Here is a 19,994-nt window from a genome sequence, read left to right as displayed (position 1 = left end):
CACTAAATTTTACAAGTCCTATGTTCAAATTACTGTTAGACCTTAAATTTTTCATTTTTGTCTAATAGCAATGGGCATTGGACTTTTTTTTTTTTTGCAAATATGCAGTACAATGTAAATCTTATGAAATGTGTGTGAAGTGTTTCACATTTTTTTTACTAGCCACTAAATGGATTCATAATCAAGTGTGTTTTAAATGAGTTAAGAATCCAGTTTGAGGAGAGTATAGTGGTTTCTTAAATATACCATCATTTCAGATCAATATATTTTGAAGACTGCTATTGTCTGGGCTAAAATATTATAAGAAGTTTCAGTATCTATCTAAAAGAAACCTAGAGAGGCCGCAGAGTGTCTGTGTTAGCACTAGCCCTCAACTAGTTTGCTGCATTTCAACATTAGCAGTGTGTGGCCTCAGAGTCGTCAGGATCAGTGTAGAAATGCTTTATTGTATGCCCTTCACCTTTCATACCCCAGGATGGCTTCAGTATACCAGCGTTTTTACTTTGCATATTGGTCCACAGTCAGTCCAGAGTCTTAGAGCCATTGTGGGACAATAGACAGTAAATATGTGAAACCCAGACTGGCTGGGATATCTCAATCGTCGGGGTGATAGACTCCTCAACAGGAAGATGGATGTAAAACATACAGCCAAACCCCAGAACGTGTCTAGAGAATTTCCACTGTGGCCAGAGCTGAAAACTGGACTCCTTGGGTGCAGAGTAAAGTCTGTTGCAACTCTTCTAAGACAGCAGTCTTGCCCTGGTACGCTCTTGCTCAGTGCATATCCATCTTTCCCTGCTGTGTTTGGATGGACAACTTAAGAATTAGACACATCAGAAAGCAACTTGAGGAGTTCCGCAGTTTTACACAACCAGAAGTTGTAAGACCCCACTTTTACACATCTCTGGGAAACAGGAGGAACATTAGAAATAAGTTGAAGTTATAGAGGAAACAGGAAATAAAGCAAACACCAAATGAATAAGAGTGGGCCAAGGATGCGGCGCTCACTGAGCAAGGTAGCGGGGGCTTCCTCTTGTCAGACAGCCAGCAGCAATGTGATCAGTAGTTCCGTGTATATTTTTCTAAGGGTTACTTGTGGCATCAACCTACAAGACTTACCTATTAAGCACTTGTTAACACCTTATTTTTGGACCCCTTCTGTTGGGGCAGGGGTAAGGGGAGATTTATAGAAGAGTATGTATCTCTTTAAAAAAAAAAAAGAAGAAGAAGAAGAAATAATTTTTTAATTTCTGAGCACTCGTTAGCCCTGTTTGGGGAAGCGCCTTCCCTTCGGTAAGGGCCAGTTATCACTGCATATTGCATTGTTTACCCATCATCCTAAGCGTAATTACAGATTACTGACTATAATGCATTATTTACAATGCCTGGGAGTAGTCTAAATTGAGGAGGTGTGAACTGTCATGTGAATGGGGCTTTCACTCACTCTGTCATACACACGCCTAGTGCACTTCATAGAATCAGAGTTGCTCTCCAGAGGGCTCACGCTCTTGGTTCTAACCCTAGAGCAGTAGTGTTTAGACTTATGTATTTAAATTTTATTGTGAAAAATACATTTTATTAAAAGTGTTCCAAAGGCATTAAAATTATATATGTTAATAAGGAAATACATGTTTAACTCTCCAAGCTGCTCCTGAGCTGTGAGTGGGAGCACACTCACTCTGATCGTGGGCTCTTAGCGCTGCTTTGTGACTGCTTCCTTAGTTTCTATGAAACAGATCACTTCCCTAATGTTCTAGTTGGATGGTTAGTGTTCAACATTGCTTTAATCACCACTTAAAAAGGAGGGGACATTTGGTGACAGAGCACAAGTAAATAAAAAACAAAAAAACTATTTTTTATGTAGAGTTCACAAGCACCACATATGAAAGCACTAGTTTATTCTATCTAAAATTTGCTTAAGAAGTTACATTAAGGACCTGAGACGTTGGCCTTCATAGGCTGTATGTATTTCACTGCTAATTGAAAAAAGGGAGTACCAGGATATATGAAATAACGCATTTTGAAATGGGAATGGCGCCATATATATGTATGTATATATATATATATATAATAATAATTATATTTTTATCCTAACTCTTGCCCTGCATCGAACTCTAGTATACATCTTCCAGGGTACCAGTGTTAAAATGTAGTCTTAATTTTCTTTGTATGTACACCTCCTTGCCTGTTGCTGCCCCCACAGACTTGAATAACACTTCAAAGTAAGAGGGAAATAAGCAAATTTGTTTTTGTTTTTGTTTTTTGACTGCAGTGGTCACTAAACCCTTTTTTGATAGATTGTCTGTAAGATCAGGCAGCTTTTTTAATTGCACAATGTTTTAACAAGGACGTAACACAGAATTGGCTACCCCTCCCCTCCCCATAGAAAATACTGTCACTTGTTTTATTTGAAGTAGGACTGCTTAGCAATAGGTCTTGCCAATGCCCTTTTCATTCTCCATGGACCTTGGAATTTCTGATAGTGCCTTAGCATGGCTGAACGAAAAGGGATTAACATTGACTAAAACAGTTTAGCATGGAGTTTGGACCTCAGCCGAGATGCTGAGCCCCATTCAGTTTGACTTCCGCACGTGCGTGCAAACGACGTGTAGCTGCAGGAGCATGAGCGTGGAAAGGCCTGGCACTGTAAGCAGTGTAATCCATTGATAGTTACCAATACTGCCTTTGTAGTTATTGTCTCTTAAGCGTTCAATTAAAATCCTATTACTTGTTCAGTTTTCTACAATTTAAGTTACCTTGGCGGATCATGCGCCAGCCTATATGCAGCTTTTTTTAAATTTCAATCAGCATTTCTTTCAAACTGTGTGATTTTTTTTGTTTTTTTTTGTTTTTGTTTTTGTTTTGCCTATTTGTTGCTTGTTGCTTTAGTTTTCTAGTCATTTGTGGAATATAGTGATATATTGTGTTAATTTGGACAGTGACGGTTTTTTGAAACCATATACTGACTGAAACATGAGCCAGAGCTGATTGCTTTATTAAGCTAATAATGAATGTTATAGAGTACATATTTCAGGATCATTCAGTACACATATAGGCCAATTTAAAAAAAATAGAGCTTGGTCAACCTCTATACTTCACATACTACAAGATATAGCACTTTCAAAATGAACCTAAATTTCTACAGAAACTTTCCTCTATGTTATGCCTTTTATTTTTAAGACTTATATTCATTTCAAGTGCCATTAGATGATATATATGTAGGCCTTTGATATATAATGCTTGTGTACAAAAAAATGGTAGATGATATTTTAAACAGGTACATTTTTACAGTGTTTTCTTATCGATTTGCTATATTGCACAGAATCAGTGTGTGTCTTTTCATAAGGTTTTACAATGGTTTATTTTTTTACAAGGTTTACGTATCTCAAAGCACACTGTCTTCCCAGTCCATATGTAAGTTAAAAGATACCAGTTCACCCAAGTTGCTTCTAGCCTACTGAGATCCATGTGACATTGAAGGAGATCTTTTCAATGTTGAGTATTCGCCCTTAATGAAGGCAGACTGTTTTTTTCTGTCAAATGAGTTCCTTAGTGAGTTTGTCTTTTTATTCATGCTGTCAGCAGCCAGGTCTACAACACAACAGAGCTCAATTGTGTGGGCCTATATAAATACCTAAATTGTGTGGTACTCACAGAGCACTCCTTTGAGATTATGCAAGATAATGCCTTCGTAGCAGACACAGATCACCAATAAGCCTTTCTACAATGTTAGCAGCCCCTGGGGATGGAAGGCAGTGTCTTTTGATGAGCTGTTGATCTCTAAAGATGACACAGAATTGTTCCTGATGTATAAGATACTTCATCACCTAAGCTTCAGTGGTGCAGATGAACCAGAATGAATGTCTGTCTTCTCAGAAGCCCTCCTTCAACATATGGGATCATGCTGCTACTGTCACTTGGGATACAACTCTTCATGGTGCTACAAACTTCTGTCTCATTCAGTTGTATTTTTTTATCCATAGGAAAAGGACTATAGAGGTGTAAAGGTGTACAATATATTTTTATACTGTGACTTTAAATTGTCATTAACAAACTTTTACACCACCACAATGTATTCATGTGCGCTTGCAAAAGGAGATCTTGGATGTGCAAATGTTACCAGAACAAACCCAGCTTTTGTCTACAAAGTGACTGTAACTCAGAATGGAAAGTGGTCTTGACATAGGGTGTGGAGTGAAGAACATGCTGTAAGTTACTAACAGCCCTTTGAATTTAACAAAAACTGGGAGTCCATTAGAGAAATGGATTGCATCATGCCTGAACATAAGCTGACTGCTGAATTTTATTTTATTTTTTTTAGCTAATGAAAAAGTGTTTGGACTAGTACTCTAAAAATGTTCTAATGGTAAAGTTTTGAGTCAAATAGAAATGAAAAAACTCTGCATTCCAGACTGAATTTTGTATATTTTTATTGCATTTTAAATTGCTATTCTGTGATATTGGGAAATCAAGTGGCTTATCATGTATATCATGTCCTTAAAATGTATTCACAAACTGCTGTTGTATTTGTATAAAATATAGACAAAGATTGTCTGTGTGTGTGACTTCTGTACAGCAGCTTACGTCATGAAACTTCAGTGACACTGTGTCTTAGAAACCTACATCCAAAGAAGGAGGCTGCTTATTGTCCAGACACCCACCTGTCCATGCTCACTTGCTGCTACTTATCAGCACAGCTTATGGCCTGCAGTGGAATTTGCTGTAAGGGAAAAGATTTATGAATTCTACAGAATATTGGAAAAGAAGTACAGAGTAACTTTAGATACTAGAGATCCACCCCAAATCTTCATAGATGATATTGTACTGTAACATTTTTCTTCTACTGTTTTAAATAGTATTAATTCCTTGAGAATTTACACACAGACACACAGAGACAGACAGAAAGAGAGAGAGAATCAATCATATTTCCCCTTAACTTCTCTCGGAACCATTCTTTACTCTCTCCCGAATATATGTCCTTTTGTTTTTGGGTTTTTTTTTAAAAAACCATGGAGTCTGCTTTGTGCAGTCCATAAAACTCATGGATGGAGGATCATCCACCCACAGCTACTATCTTTTTTCACTCACTGATAAAAGGCTGGAACTGCAGACTCTAAAAAGTTATTTGTTTTATATGAAATAAAACAATTCCGGGACATTTGGGAGAGGGTGAAGAGATTACTCAGCAGCAAGGAGTCTTGCAGAAGACCAAGCTCCATTTCCAGCATACGTGATGGCTCACAACTGTTTGTAACTCCAGTTCCAGAGGATCCAGCGCCCTCTTTGAACCTCCACATGCACCAAACACACATAGCTACTTCTCTGTGTACTTTGATCGGGTAAAGGAAATAGGGGTTCCAGTATTTATAATTTTGCCTTTCATTTAATCTCAGCAAGTATGGAAGTTTCCCACATTAATCCTTAGAATTAACACGATATATTCTTATATCAATCTGATCATGTGAGGCACTTCAAGGGAAAATGTGGCTTTTTTTCCCCTTGATTTTTTTTTTCCCAGAGTATTCTCAAAGGCAGAATACTCTGAAAGGGGACAGCTAAGATGAATTTGTTTAAGGCATGATCTCCGCTGTGAAAACTTCATTAGATGTGTAGTTTTCTTCTTGCATCTCAGACTCAGTGGTGCCAAATCTTTGGAACTAAATGACAAACTCCTAACCACAGCTCATCACTAAGAAGAGCAAAGGCCAATCCAGCTGTGTAGCCAGAGCTGCCAGGGTTTCTTACTAACATTTTCCCACCTGTGCCTGAAGGGCAAGGGCACTCACTGCTTAGCTACATCCTGGAACTCCAAAGAAATCAGTTTCATCAAAAGGAGAAATGCATTCCTTGGTGAAGTATCCAAGGCAGGTAGCAGAGTCTTTCCTGGAATCAAAATCCAAATGTTGATTTGAGCCACTCTGAAGGATCATTTTTCCTAGAGCCAAAGTGATTAAGAATTTGAAATTTTGGCCTAAAGCAAAAACATCAAAATATCTTCATTACAACTCTATTGTCCTCCATAGAGAAATCACATGGTCACTCGACAGTCTATTTGACAAGGCTTGGTAGTCTCTGGTCAACCAATCTAGATGTCACATTGACCATATATACATAGTTAGTATTTGAATTACTAGATTTGGAGTGAAGTTACTCTTCATTATTTCAGTAGTTCTCTTGTGAGGTCTCACAGCGAATGCTGCCCCTGGACAGCGATCAGCCTCCATCAAGAATATGAGCTCCTCCCTGGCTCTCCCTCCTCACCTACCCTATAAATTAGTACTTGCCAGCCCCTAAATGGAGCCAGTGCTTTAACCACACGCCGATTTGTTTTTCTGTAGAACCCTATTACAGCTGGCTTTAACTCAGTTTTTAGAGGGTACCTTAATGAAGTAAGTGCCACTGCTTTGCTCTAATATCCTGTGGCAAAATACACCAATCCCCCAGGTTCTGTCTGCTTCAGAAAACACATAAAGCACAGTGTTTTGTGCAGTTTGTGTGCACAAAGGAATTCTCAGAATTCCCTTTTGTACTGGTCATAGGCTGCCTTTACTGCAGGTGAAAATAATTTTCTCTTAATAAGAAAAATAATATAATGAAATTCTGTCCCTGGACAGCATCAGGTGTGCTCTATCACTTGTTTTCCTCAGTGCTTGGGAATAAACACCAATGTGTATTATAAATATGTAAGTGAAAATGTCTGTGAATCAAATGGTTTTTTGAAACCTAATGATTCATTCATTACAATGCTGTGGTCAAATGGGCTGAGGAGACAGCAGAGTGAAAGTACTGGATAAGCTTGAGGTCATGAGTTCAAGTCCCAGCACCAGAAGGGGAGAGGGGAAGGAAGGGAGGGAGAGAGAGGGACAGGGAGGGGGGAAGGGAGAGGGAGAGAACGAACTGCATGTATCTGTAACCCAACAATGGTAGGTGGGAACAAGCAGATTCTGAGCTCTCTGGCCAGTCAGTCAGCACAGCTGAAATGAGATTTGACTTCAGCCAGAGACCCTGTCTCGAGAGTCTCAAGAGTATAAGGCAGACAGTGATAGAGCACACCTGACGTTTGTCCCTGGCCTCTGAGTGAGTGAGCATGGGCCTGCACAGTCAACATACACACACCTCACATACAACATAAAAATGAACATTACAGTCAAGACCCCAGGCTTTGGCGAGGATGAGAAAGACGCAAAGCTGTTTTCGTTTATAATATTAAAATTTCCAAATGATTCTACCTTTGATCTGTTTATTCTTACAGAACTTTAATCTTCCTTGGAGATCCTTTCAAAATCTAGCCTGTGCTGTCAATCATCTTACACGTTAGCAAACTGCTGTTTCTAAAATAAATTTTCTCTAATGATGGCATTCCTACGCAGGTTCCTGTAATCTGCTTTTTATGTTCTGGGAATGCTCACTGTCTGACAGGTTAAACTCTTGGCTATGGTGCCCTGCGGAAAAATTGTAAGACACAGCAGCCTTCCTACACCAGAATGAGCCCATGGTTGTAACAAACACAAACTATATGCATTTCATGGTGGCTTTAACACAACCCTAAGTACCTTTTGCAAGGGTAAAGTACTACTTAGTACTAAAGTAAATTTTCTGCCGTAAACCCTTCCATGGAGCATGATCATGTGTCTTCCTAAATGCTAGCTAGAGTTTCAAGTTAGTGATTTAAATAAGTCCAGAATTTTTCTTTCATTCTTAGCAATATCTGCCCATTTCTTCTCTTGCTGTCCCTGCATATTTACTGTCATTTCATGGAGTAACTCCCTGGTATTATAATAGACCCTGAGTTTTTCCAACACTTTGTCTTCAGATTGCCTGTTCTCCATCCCTGGGATGCATTCATTCCTTCCTCCTACCCTGGAATTACACATGCTAAAACTTGACTCATCTGCCATCCAAATGATTCTTCTGTAAAGATGCTTCTGGTCTCACCTACTGAACAATGATTTCCCTCCAGACATTACCTATTATCTAATCTTCAGATACTGTACAGCCCAAGCACTTGTCTACACCTATAACAGGTATAGAAGAGAGTGAAGACTCCCAACATAAAGGGCCAGTAAATATCTTCAAGAAAATAACAGAAGAAAACTTCCCTAACTTAAAGAAAGAGATGCCCATGAACATACAAGAAACCTACAGAACTCCAAATAGATTGGATCAGAAAAGAAATTTCTTTTGTCACATAATAATCAAAACACCAAATGCACTAAACAAAGAAAGAATATTAAAAGCAGTAAGAAAAAATGGTCAAGTAACATATAAAGGCAGGCCTATCAGAATTACACCAGACTTCTCACCCAGAGACTATGAAAGCTAAAAGATCCTGGAGGGATGTCACACAGACTCTAAGATAACATAAATGTCAGCCCAGGCTACTATACCCAGCAAAACTCTCAATTACCATAGATGGAGAAAACAAGATATTCAATGACAAAACCAAAATTACACAATATCTTTCCATAAACCCACCTCTACAAAGGATAATGGGTGGAAAATACCAACACAAGGAAGGAAACTACACCCTAGAAAAAGCAATAAAGTAATATTTGAACAAACCCAAAAGAAGATAGCCATGCAAGCATAATCCCACCTCTAACAACAAAAATAACAGGAAGTAACAATCACTTCTCCTTAACATCTCTTAATATGAAAATTAATATTACCAACATATCCTAATCAATTGAAATTCAAATGTTGGTCTTGCTGTGTACCACATAATGGTCTTGAAGTCATGCTTCTCCTATCTCAGCCTCCCTATTAGTTGATTTGATGTTTTTACACTGTACTATGGTTTTCAGAACACTTTACATATTTCAAAATTATTTATACAGCCAAAGAAATCGAAGACAATTAATTTGGGAGGCGGCTTGTAAGAGAACAACAAAGAGTGAGACTGAATGTTTTGCTTGATATTTATAATTATTGTATCAACTTTGGAGAAGACCCTATAAGTTACTCTTTTTTTTTAGATGAATACTTTTCAAAATCATCATAGCCAATGAACCAGAATCTTACCCTCACCTAATGTCTGCGCCACCTTCCAAGCACCCTCCATTGTTCATTGAAATAGTTGATGAATGACTTCATGGATAGACTATCTTAATACACACAACATTTCTTAAATGTAACTTGTTCCCTGTGGGCTGAGAATGATAACAATCACTCAACCAAATTGCTTTGACCATAGCAGGAAATCTCTATCCAAAAAATTGTGCCTACAATTCATTCCTTGGTGCAACAGAACTGTCAACTCTGGATAAACATCACCTCAGGATAGCAAAAACTAAGAACTTCTTGACAGAGGAATCTCTAGTGGCCAAGAACACTTAAAGAAATGTTCAACATCCTTAGTCATTGTGGAAATGCAAATCAAAATGACTCAGAGATTCCATTTTACACCAATCAGAATGTCTGAGATCAAAAAACAAGTGACAAAAAAAAGTGTGGAGCAAGGGCAGCACTCCTCCTTTGCTAGTGGAGTACAGTAACTTTGAGATCAAGTTGGCAGATTCTCAGAAAATTGGGAATAGTTCTTCCTAATGACCTAACTGTACTACTCCTGAGCATAAACCCAACAGATGTTCCACCATACCACAAGGACTTGCTCACTATGTTCATAAATGCTCTGTTTGTAATAGCCAGAAACTGGAAACAACCTAGAAGTTCCTCACCTGAAGAATGGATAAAGAAAATGGATTAGAATTACACAATGGATTACTCAGTATTACTAAGCTATTAAGAACAATGACATCATGAAATTTCCAGGCAAATGGTTGGAACTAGAAAAGATCATCTTGAGTGAGTTAATTCAGACCCAGAAACAGAAACATAGTATGTATTCCCTTATACAAGGAGAGCTTAAGGGTGGATTCTTGAATCTCACTGAAAAGGGGAAATAGATTAGACATGAGGGGTGGGTTGGAGGGAGTGAAGGTACTGGTGTAGGGGAGGGGTGGGAGTGGGAACAGGAGGGAACCAGTTAGGGGAGGATGGGGAAAGAGAGTACTCAAAGAGACAACTGCAATGGGGGGGGGGGGGAGAGGCATCTCTGGGACAAGCTAGAAACCTAGGACAGTGGCAACTCCTGTGAATCTTTGAGGGAGATCTTAGCTAAGACTCCTACCAACAGAGGAGTGGAACCTGAAATGGCCATCGCCTGTAACCAGGCAAGCCTTCCAGTGGAGAAATGAGGACACCAAGCCTGCCACAAAACCTTATTCCTGCCTACAAGAAGTGCAGGGGTAAAAGATGGAGCAGAAATTGGAAGAATGCCCAACCCATGACTAGTCCAGCTTGGGACCCATGACATGAGAGGGAGTCCAGCCCTGACACTATTAGTGATATTCTGATATACTTGCAGACAGGAGCCTAATATAACTGTCATCCGAGAGGCTTCACCTACTGATGGACCCACAGCGAAATATTAGGTGGAGCTTAGAGAATCCTGCAAAAGAAGGAGAGGAAGGATTGAAGAAGTCAGAGGTTGTTAAGGACACTACAAGAAAACCTACAGAATCAACTAACCTGAGCCCAGAGGTGGTCATAGAAACTGAACAGCCAATTAGCATACATGGAATGGACCTAGGCCCTCTGCACATGTGTTCCATTTGTGCAGCTGGGTCCTCATGTGGGACTCCTAACAGGTGCAGCAGGGGCTGTCCCTGACTAGCTTTGGATCCCTCTCTCCTACCTTGGATGTCTTATCTAGCATCAGTAGAAGATGAGCCTACACGGCCAACCAATAGACTGAGCATAGGGTCCCCAATGGAGCAGCTAGAGAAAGGACCCAAGGACCTGAAGAGTTTTGCAGCCCCACAGGAAGAACAATAAGATGTACCAGCCTATACCCCCAGAGCTCCCAGGGACTAAACCACCAACCAAAAAGTACACATGGAGGGACCCATGGCTCCAGCTACATATGTAGCAGAGGATGGCCTTTTCAGACGTCAATGAGAGGAGAGATCCTATGAAGGGGAATGCCAGGTCAGGAAAGTGGGGAGAGGGGGCTGGTAAGCAGGAGGAGGGGGATTGAAATAGGGGGTTTTCAGAGGGGTAACAAGGAAAGGGGATACCATTTGAAATGTAAATAAAGCAAATATCTAATTTAAAAAAAAAGATGAGCCTAATCTTACTGCAACTTGATATGCCAAAGCTGATTGATGTCCAGGGGAAGCCTCCTGATTTCTGAGGAGAAACAGAAAATGAGTTGAAGGTGGGGAAGAGAGGAGAGATGAATGGAATGGGAAGATAGGAGATAGGGGAAACTGTGATTTGGATGTAAATAAGTCATATTTAAAAACAAAATACTCAACAAACATAATTGAATTTGAACATGGAGAAGAGGAAAGATAGATTGTCCACATGTTCTGCATCATAGTAGATTCCTTGCCTATAAAGCACCCATAAAAAAAAATAAAAAAGCAATAACCATATAAATAAATAAATAAATACCTGTACTCCACTAAATGAGAAAATCTAAAAGAAATGGATACATTTCTCAGTACATAACACTTACCACAGTCAAATCAAGATCAGATAAACAATTTAAACAGACTTACAGCCCCTAATAAAATAGAAGCAGTAATTAAAAGTCTCCCAAACAAAAAGGAGGGGCAGACAGTTTTAGCACAGATTTCTATGACTTTAAAACAAGAGTTAATGCCAATACTCCTCAAATTATTCACAAAATAGAAACAGAAAGATGTTTCCCAATTCACTTTATGAAGCCACAGTTACCCTGATAACTAACTATAAATACCCAATGAAGTGAAAGAATTTAGATGAATTTCCCTTGTGGATTCTCCCTCTCCCTCTACCTTGGACCCCCTCTCTCCCCAGGGTTTTTCTGTAGCCCCTGGCTGTCTTGGAACTCAATTTGTAGACTAGTTTGGGCTTGAACTCAAGAGATCTGCCTGCCTCTGCCTCTGCCTCTGCCTCTGCCTCTGCCTCTGCCTCTGCCTCTGCCTCTGCCTCTGCCTCTGCCTCTGCCTCTGCCTCTGCCTCTGCCTCTGCCTCTGCCTTCTAAATGCTTGGATTAAAGCTGTGTACCACCAAGCCCCTCAATAAAATACTTGCAAACAGAATCCATGAACACATCAAAAAGCATATCCATATATATCCATACATAGTCAAGTAGGCTTCATCCCAGAAATTCAGGGATAGTTCAATATACAAAAATCAGCTAATATAATCTACCATATAAAAAACTGAAAAAACACATTATATGCAGAAAAGGTCTTTAACAAAATCCAATACCTCTTCATGATAGAAGTCCTGGAAAGATTAGGGATACATAGGATATACCCAAACATATTAAAGACAATTTATAGCAAGCCGATAGCCAATATCAACTTAAATTGAGAGAAACATAATGCAATTTCACAAAATTAAGGAACAAAATAAGGCTGTCCATACCCTCCATATTTATCCAATATAATACTTGAAGACTTAACTAGAGACATAAGGCATCAGAAGGAGATCAATGGAATATGAATATGAGAAGAAGTCAAAGTACAGTTCCTTGTGGATGATATGATGATATACATAAGTGACCCTATAAATTCTACCAGGGAACTCCCACATCTAATAAACAAAAGCAAAGCAGCTTTACTTTATTAAGATTCACTCACAAAAATTGCTACACCTCTTAAATACAAATGACAGACTGAGAAGTCAGAGAGACAAACACCTTTCACATAAAGTGATCAGGAGATAAAAAGATCCCCCGTGCTCATAGATCAGTAAGACTAATATAGTATAATGGCCGTCCTACTAAAAACAACCAAAAGATTCAATACAGTTCTCATCAAAATTCCAACACAGTTCTTCACAATCCTTGAAACACACACACACACATGCCCATGCCCGTGGAGGCAACAAAGAAACAAAAACAAACAAAAAATTAAAGCAATGGATGGTTTAAGCAGCAATCCTGAATAGTAAAAGAACTATTGGAGGCATTGTCATCCCAATTTCTACTTGTACTACTGAGCTATAGTAATAAAAATACCATGGTGTTTGGACAAAAACAGACACTTGATCAATGGAATTGAATTCCTAGATATAAATCCACATACCTATGAATATCTGTTGTTTTTTTAATAAAGAAGCCAGAAATACACACTAGACAACAGGCCGCACCTTCAACAAATGGTGCTGGTCAAATTGGATGGCTGCAAGTAAAAGAATTCAAATAGATCCATACTGCCCTACACAAAAGTCAACTCCAATTGGATCAAAGGCATTAACATAAAACCAAATACACTGACCCTTATAAAAGGAAACACTAAGATCAACAATTAATAAATAGGACCTCAAGAAACAAAAGCTTCTGCATGGCACAGGACAGGATAATTTAGACATAGCGGTAGTCTACGGATGGGAAAAGATTTTTCCAACAACATATCTGGTAGAGAGCTGCCATTCATCATTTTTTGTTTTGTTTTGGGGGGGGCGATTCCTTAGTGAATTAACAAGTGGGTCTATGATTCTTGTATCATTTCTTGGGCTCTTTTCCTTCTTTTTGTCTCTGTTGTCAATTCTGACGTGTTGGGTTTTTCTTACTTTTATCTTATTTTATTATTATCCCTTAGAAGCCTGTTTGCTTTCTAATGACAGAAAGGAAGTGGATCCGGATAGAAGAAGTGGGAAGTGGGAAGGAACTAGGAGGAGCAAGGGTCAGAAAAAACACAATCAAGATATATTTTTTTTAAAGATTTATTTTATGTATATGCATACAGTATAGCTGTCTTCAGACACACCAGAAGAGGGCATCTAATCCCATTATTACAGATGGCTGTGAGCCACCATGTGGTTGCTGGGAATTGAGTTCAGGACCTCTGGAAGAGCAGTCAGTGCTCTTAACCACTGAGCCCTCTATCTCTCCAGCCCCCAAGGTATATTATTATATGAGAAAAATATTTTCAATAGAAGGAACAAAGGAAAAAAAGAAGAGACAGGAGGGGAAGACAGGGATGAGACCTGTGGGAAACGGAGAAGGGAGAGAGAGGAGGGGAGGGATGGGGAGAAAATTGTTTTTTTTTTTTCACATATAGCTTACCATTATTGATGTTTACAGCTCCTTTACACCTAGTCTCTGATTATTAAGCATTTCTCGCTTTCTCATGCTGTATTTTTAGCAAGTCAGCAACTGGTAACCATCCCACTCACCCTTTTGAATTTTGATGGCTCTTTGTCAGTTTTCAGCCAACCCGGCACTTCCAATCCCTATCCCCAGGTCTTGTCATCCTCCGTGACCAATTTTCCTTTTATTTGTAAGCAAAAGCAACAAGCCACTGATGGAGACACTGCCCACAGCACAGCCCCACTTCACTTCACACCTCCTTGCCCCCTACACAGTGCCAGGGCTTCCGAAGCATCCACTTAACACATTGTTAACTCTCAATGTATATATATGGTAGTAGTTTGGCTTGCTAATGTAGTTGCAGTGCTGAGAACTGAAGCCCGAGTCACATCCATGCCAGGCATGCTCTCTTCCTGACCTGACATCCCAGCCTGTGCAATGGTTCACTCTAGTCGTATAATTTTAGGTTCTAGAACACTTCAGATCTTTTAATAATTTCTTTTTCATTATTGAAATTTACAGCTGCTTATTCCATATACACTGTTTTTTAGAACCCGTTTACTAATTCTGCTGACTGTTCCTTCCCGGAGTCAAACTCCACGAGCCGCCTTATTTGTGGCACATGGGTTCCTGTTTCTTGGTATTTCATTATTTGATTGTTTCTCTAAAGCAGTGAGTGGTTCTCAACCTGTGAGTCGAGACCCGAGGAGATCACATCAGTTATTTATATTAGAATTCATACCAGTAGTGAAATCACACTTATGAGGTAGCAACAAAATAATTTTATGGTTGAGGGTCACTATCATAAAGGGTCCCAGCAATAGGAAGGTTGAGAACCACTGCTCTAATGCGTGTAGAGGGTCATGTTTGCTTTAGACTGATACCTCGGGTAGTGGGCTGCTACTCATACAGAAGTTCTTTTAGCCTACCTGTGGCTGCTTGGAGTCTGCCCAACACAGAAGTATGCCAGGAATTCACAAGAAATTTGGTCAGGGTAAATGCAAAGAATTTGTCTGAGAATTTCCCTTTCTGAGATTTTCCTGCTCAAACTATGCCATCCGGTTTTTCATGGAGGTAAGACTAAATCTTATCTCTATTTTAGTTGCCCATGAGATTGTCTGATACTTTTAAAGTGAGTTTTATTCACCTTGGTTCATACTATCTGCATCTGAAAAGGCTATGGAACCATTAGGTCTTAGGAAAGCTTCCCTGATTTTGTGGGTGTAACCTTAGTCTAGCTTAGCCAACAACATGCATAACTAGATAATAATACTAAATAACAATAATAAAATTGTTTTGTTTCTGTTGTCTTCTGTGTAATCCAGCTTGTAGCAAAGATTCTGTGTCACGACTAGGTTTTAGGACTGTGTTTCCTTTTGTGATTATTTTTTTTATCACAGATTTCCATGCATCTGTTTTCTAAAGCACTCTTCCTTGTCTTGCCCAATAAGAGTTCTTGCTGCTTTGCATCTTTGTGGTGTCTAATAGTGTCGAATGTAAGGATTTCCACTATATTGTCTCATTGTGATTTTCCTTGTAGTTCTCTTTTTTAAAGATTTATTTATTTGTTTGTTTGTTATTTATTTTGTTTATTTATTTATTTTATGTACACTGTTGCTGTCTTCAGACACACCAGAAAAGGGCATCAGGTCCCATTACAGATGGTTTTGAGCCACCATGTGGTTGCTGGGAATTGAACTCAGAACCTCTGGAAAAGCAGACAGTGCTCTTAACCGCTGAGCCATCTCTCCAGTTCTCCTTTGTATTCCTAATTACAAATGATGCCCAGGACTGTCTCAGTTATTTGTTTGCCAACTGTAAAAAAAATAATTTAGGGAAAATGTTTCTTCAGATTGCTTTCCCATTTAAAAATATTTTATTAGATTAATTTTTATTGTTGAGTATTAAGAATTCTTTAACATTGCAGGCATGATCAGATAAGTGATCTGCACATATTTTCTCACATCTGTGGCTTGTGTTCTCATTTTGTCAAGTCCACTTACATGTTTCTTATTCTTTCTTGAAGTTCTATTTGAATCTAAAAGGTCATCACTAAACGTAAAGTTATGCAGATTTTTCCTTAAGTTCTCTGTCGAATATATGTAGTATTATATTTTCAATGTAAATTTATGATCCACTTTAAATGAGTTATTTGTTTATATGTATTGTTATTTTTCCCTACATGTATGTCTATGTTCCATATGCATGCCTGATGTCCTCAGAGACCAGAAAAAGCTGTTAGATCCCCTGGTGCCAGAGTTACAGACAGTTGTTAGCTGCCATGTTGGTGCTGGGAATTAAACCTGGATCCTTTGTAAGAGCAGCCAGTGCTTTTAACTGCTGAGCCATCTTTCCAGCCCTAGGATTCATTTTTATGCAGTATTTATAAGACCTATGGTACATGTTAAGAACCTTTTAGACTTTTTTGGTTAGTTGATTGGTTGGTTGGTTGGGTTTTTTTATTTGTTTGTTCATATTTCTTGTTTGTTTTATAAAAGATCTCACTATGTCAACCTTGCTAGCTTGGAAGTCATTATGTAGACCAAGGTAATCCTCAAAGTCGGAGAGGTCTGCGTCTCCTGAGTGCTGGGATTATGTGCATGCACTAGCACCTATTTTTTTTGCAGTTCACAGGATTTGCAGCTGAGTAGCACTGTTCATTACTTCTCTTCCACAGTACTACACACAGCACCTTCTAGCACTATGAAAGCTACCCATTTAGGATGAAGCTTCCCGGTCATTGTCGGGTGAATTTCTCTGTGTTCCTTGTCTCAATACATGTTAGCTTCAGCAATAAGTTTTTACTATCAACAATTCTGTAGGATAACCAAGAGCAGTGACAATCGCCTGTACTGTTTGTGGAGGTCTACAGAACCTCACTGACCAACAACTAGAAAAGAGGTAACCCACACCTAGCACCATGTTTTTGCTTGGTAGCTACAGAACCTAGCAGAGCCATTATGTCCTATGCAGGGCAACTTTATTTAAAATTTTGTTATATATGAATATGGACATATTTAGAAAACTTGTAAGAGTGTTCATGTGGCTTCTTCAAAGGTCTTCAGTGGTAGTTATCCTGTGGTCCTAAGTTAATGAGCAGAAGAACCTCGTGAATGTTAATGTTAGGTACTGTGACCTTGTGTTCTTGCAACATTAAGATAGAACCCAGGGGCTTTGTGTCTAACTAAGCAAGCACTCTACCTCTGAGACACTTTTCCAGCCACCAGATCATATTCTCTTGCTGTGTATGTGTTTGTCAGAGCAAACCTGGGGCCTCATATATGCTAAGCAGCATGTCGTTATACTTGGGAGTTCCAGGAATTCTTTATGTATATCTTGATTGGAGGTGACGGTGTCATTTCTTACTTTCTAGTCTATCTGCCTCCAAATTCTTTTACGAGCATGTCGCCTAAATTACTTGAAGTTAACACTTTGAGTATGATGTTAAATGTGAATAATTTAAGATTACTCTCCAAATGGGTCATTTAAGGTATTTTTGCCTTGTTCTCCAGGTTTACAAGAAAACATCTAGTATCTCACCATGAGGATTGTTTACTGTTTTTTAAAACAACTATCTTTTATTATGTTAGGAAAATAATCTGTTCATATTTTATGATTTTTATTATGCTGTCGAATAATAAAATGTCGAACGTTCCTATTTTAATTAATATGATTGTGTTTCTTCTCATTTAGTGTTCTATTAATATGGTGAATTATATTCATTGATTTTTTTTTTGAGACAGGGTTTCTCTGTGTAACCCTAATTGTCCTAGAACTCACTCTGTAGACCAGACTATATTCATTGACTTTTGAATGATTGACAACACCTTGAATTCCAAGGATAATGCTGTTGTGAGGTGTTGTCCGTTTTTATACACTGCTAGATGTGATTTCTTAGTATTGTGTTAGGGATTTTTATGTCTAGGTTCATAGATTTTTTTCTTTCACTTTCTTTTTTGTAATAATATATGCAAAACATATGTAGATATTCATCTTAGTTAGGGTCACTATTGCTGTGACAAAACACCATGGCCAGAACAACTCGGGGAGGGAAGAGTTTCTATGGCTCACATTTCCACATCACTGCTCATCATTGAAGAAAGTCAGTACAGGAACTCAAAAAGGACAGGAACTTGAAGGCAGGAGCTGATGCAGGGCCATGGAGGGATGCTGCTTACTGACTTGCTCCCCATAGCTTGCTTAGCCGGCTTGTTTCTGCTAGTGAGGATTCTCATTCTAGATATAGATTTTCTTCCCTGCATTGCTATTGCTAAAGTTACCATCTATGAACTGCAAAATGTTTTAACCACTGCCATAGTGTCTCACATAGTATTGCTTCCGGTCAAAGAACTCAGTTCATAGCAAAATAAACTTGATAAGGTCTCTGGGACCTCTGAATGTCTGCAGTTGTCTCCAAAGTGATGTCAAGAGTGTTATACCCAACTCATGCATTATGGCGATGAACAGAGGTCATCTCAGGTACGGTCTGTGCCCCACCCCCAGGCCTATGCAGCGTTGACTACTGATCATCTCGGGCTTGGTTTCTTTCTTTCTTTCTTTCTTTCTTTCTTTCTTTCTTTCCTTCCTTCCTTCCTTCCTTCCTTCCTTCCTTCCTTCCTTCCTTCCTTCCTTCCTTCTTTCTTTCTTTTTTTCCAGGAATGTCAGGCTACAAATCATTATAATGTTCATAGGTCAGAACACTGAAACTCTCCTCTCTGCCACCTACTGACACTCATGTGACACAGCAGTCACACTTGTAATGCCTCTGGGGTAGGCCGTTAAACATTTTAAAAATGGTTTTATTTGTATTTATCCTTTTTTATTATAATTTTTATTTTATATATTCTTTGTTTACATTCCAAATGATTTTCCCTTTCCCGGTCCCCCCCTCCCCATAAGTTCCCTAATCCCTCTTCCCTCCACCCATTCTCTTTTTTTAATTGTTTTTTTATTTGATATATTCTTTGTTTACATTTCAAGTGATTTTCCCTTTCCTGGATCCCCCCCTCCCCGAAAGTTCCATAAGCCCTCTTCTCTTCCCCTGTTCCCCAATCCACCCCTTCCCACTTCCCTGTCCTGGTATTCACCAACACTGCTGCACTGAGCTTTTCCAGGACCGGGGGCCACTCCTTCCTTCTTCTTGGACATCATTTGATATGTGCATCGTGTCTTGGGTATTACAAGCTTCTAGGCTAATATCCATTTATCAGTGAGTACATACCATGAATGTTCTTTTGAGACTGGGTTACCCCACTTAGGATGATGTCCTCCAGTTCCATCCATTTGTTTAAGAATTTCATGGATTCATTGTTTCTAATGGTTATTTGCATTTTTCCAATTTCATAAATATATATAATGACTTTTGTGCATTTTCACCCCACATTACCCCACTGAACTGCTTTTTCCCAACTAGTCCCTCTTCTAGTTCCTTATCTATTTTTGACAGGAGGGACTGGAGAAATGGCTCAGTAGTTAAGAGCAGGGGTCATAGTCAGTAATGAGTGTCTTCTCTATTGCTTGTCATTTTAGTAGAGATCAGCCTAAATTGTTGAACTTTTTGAACAGCTGCCTTTGTTCTACAGATGTTCCCAGTTGACTTTATATTTCTCTTCTCTCCTTCTGTATTCTCCCTCCAGGCTCTGTTGATTTTGCCTTTTCTAAGTTTTTGTGGTGAATTGTAGATTATTGATCTGAGGCTTTTCTTCTTTCGGGATATCAGCATCTAGTTACATTTTAGCATTGCTGTGCCTAACTATGTCCCACAAAAGTTGATTTACTGCAGGTTTTTTATTAAGTTTGGTGATTTTATATTTTTCTTTGAGATTTTCTTTCCCTCTGACATATAGTATACTTTGAAACGTGATGTTTAGTTGCCACAAGTTTGGAAATTGTCCATAATTATGTC

The 19,994-nt window shown here is 38.9% G+C and overlaps 1 pseudogene; it reads right to left on the bottom strand.

Moving 5' to 3' along the window:
• Positions 1–18,746: 18,746 nt before the first annotated feature.
• Positions 18,747–18,864, bottom strand: LOC127681968 (uncharacterized; annotated as a pseudogene).
• Positions 18,865–19,994: the final 1,130 nt, after the last annotated feature.

Source organism: Apodemus sylvaticus, chromosome 3 (genome assembly GCF_947179515.1).
Source record: "Apodemus sylvaticus chromosome 3, mApoSyl1.1, whole genome shotgun sequence".
NCBI classification, from domain to species: domain Eukaryota; kingdom Metazoa; phylum Chordata; class Mammalia; order Rodentia; family Muridae; genus Apodemus; species Apodemus sylvaticus.
The sequence above is the reverse complement of the archived record's forward strand: the minus strand, read 5'-3'. Positions and strand labels throughout refer to the sequence as shown.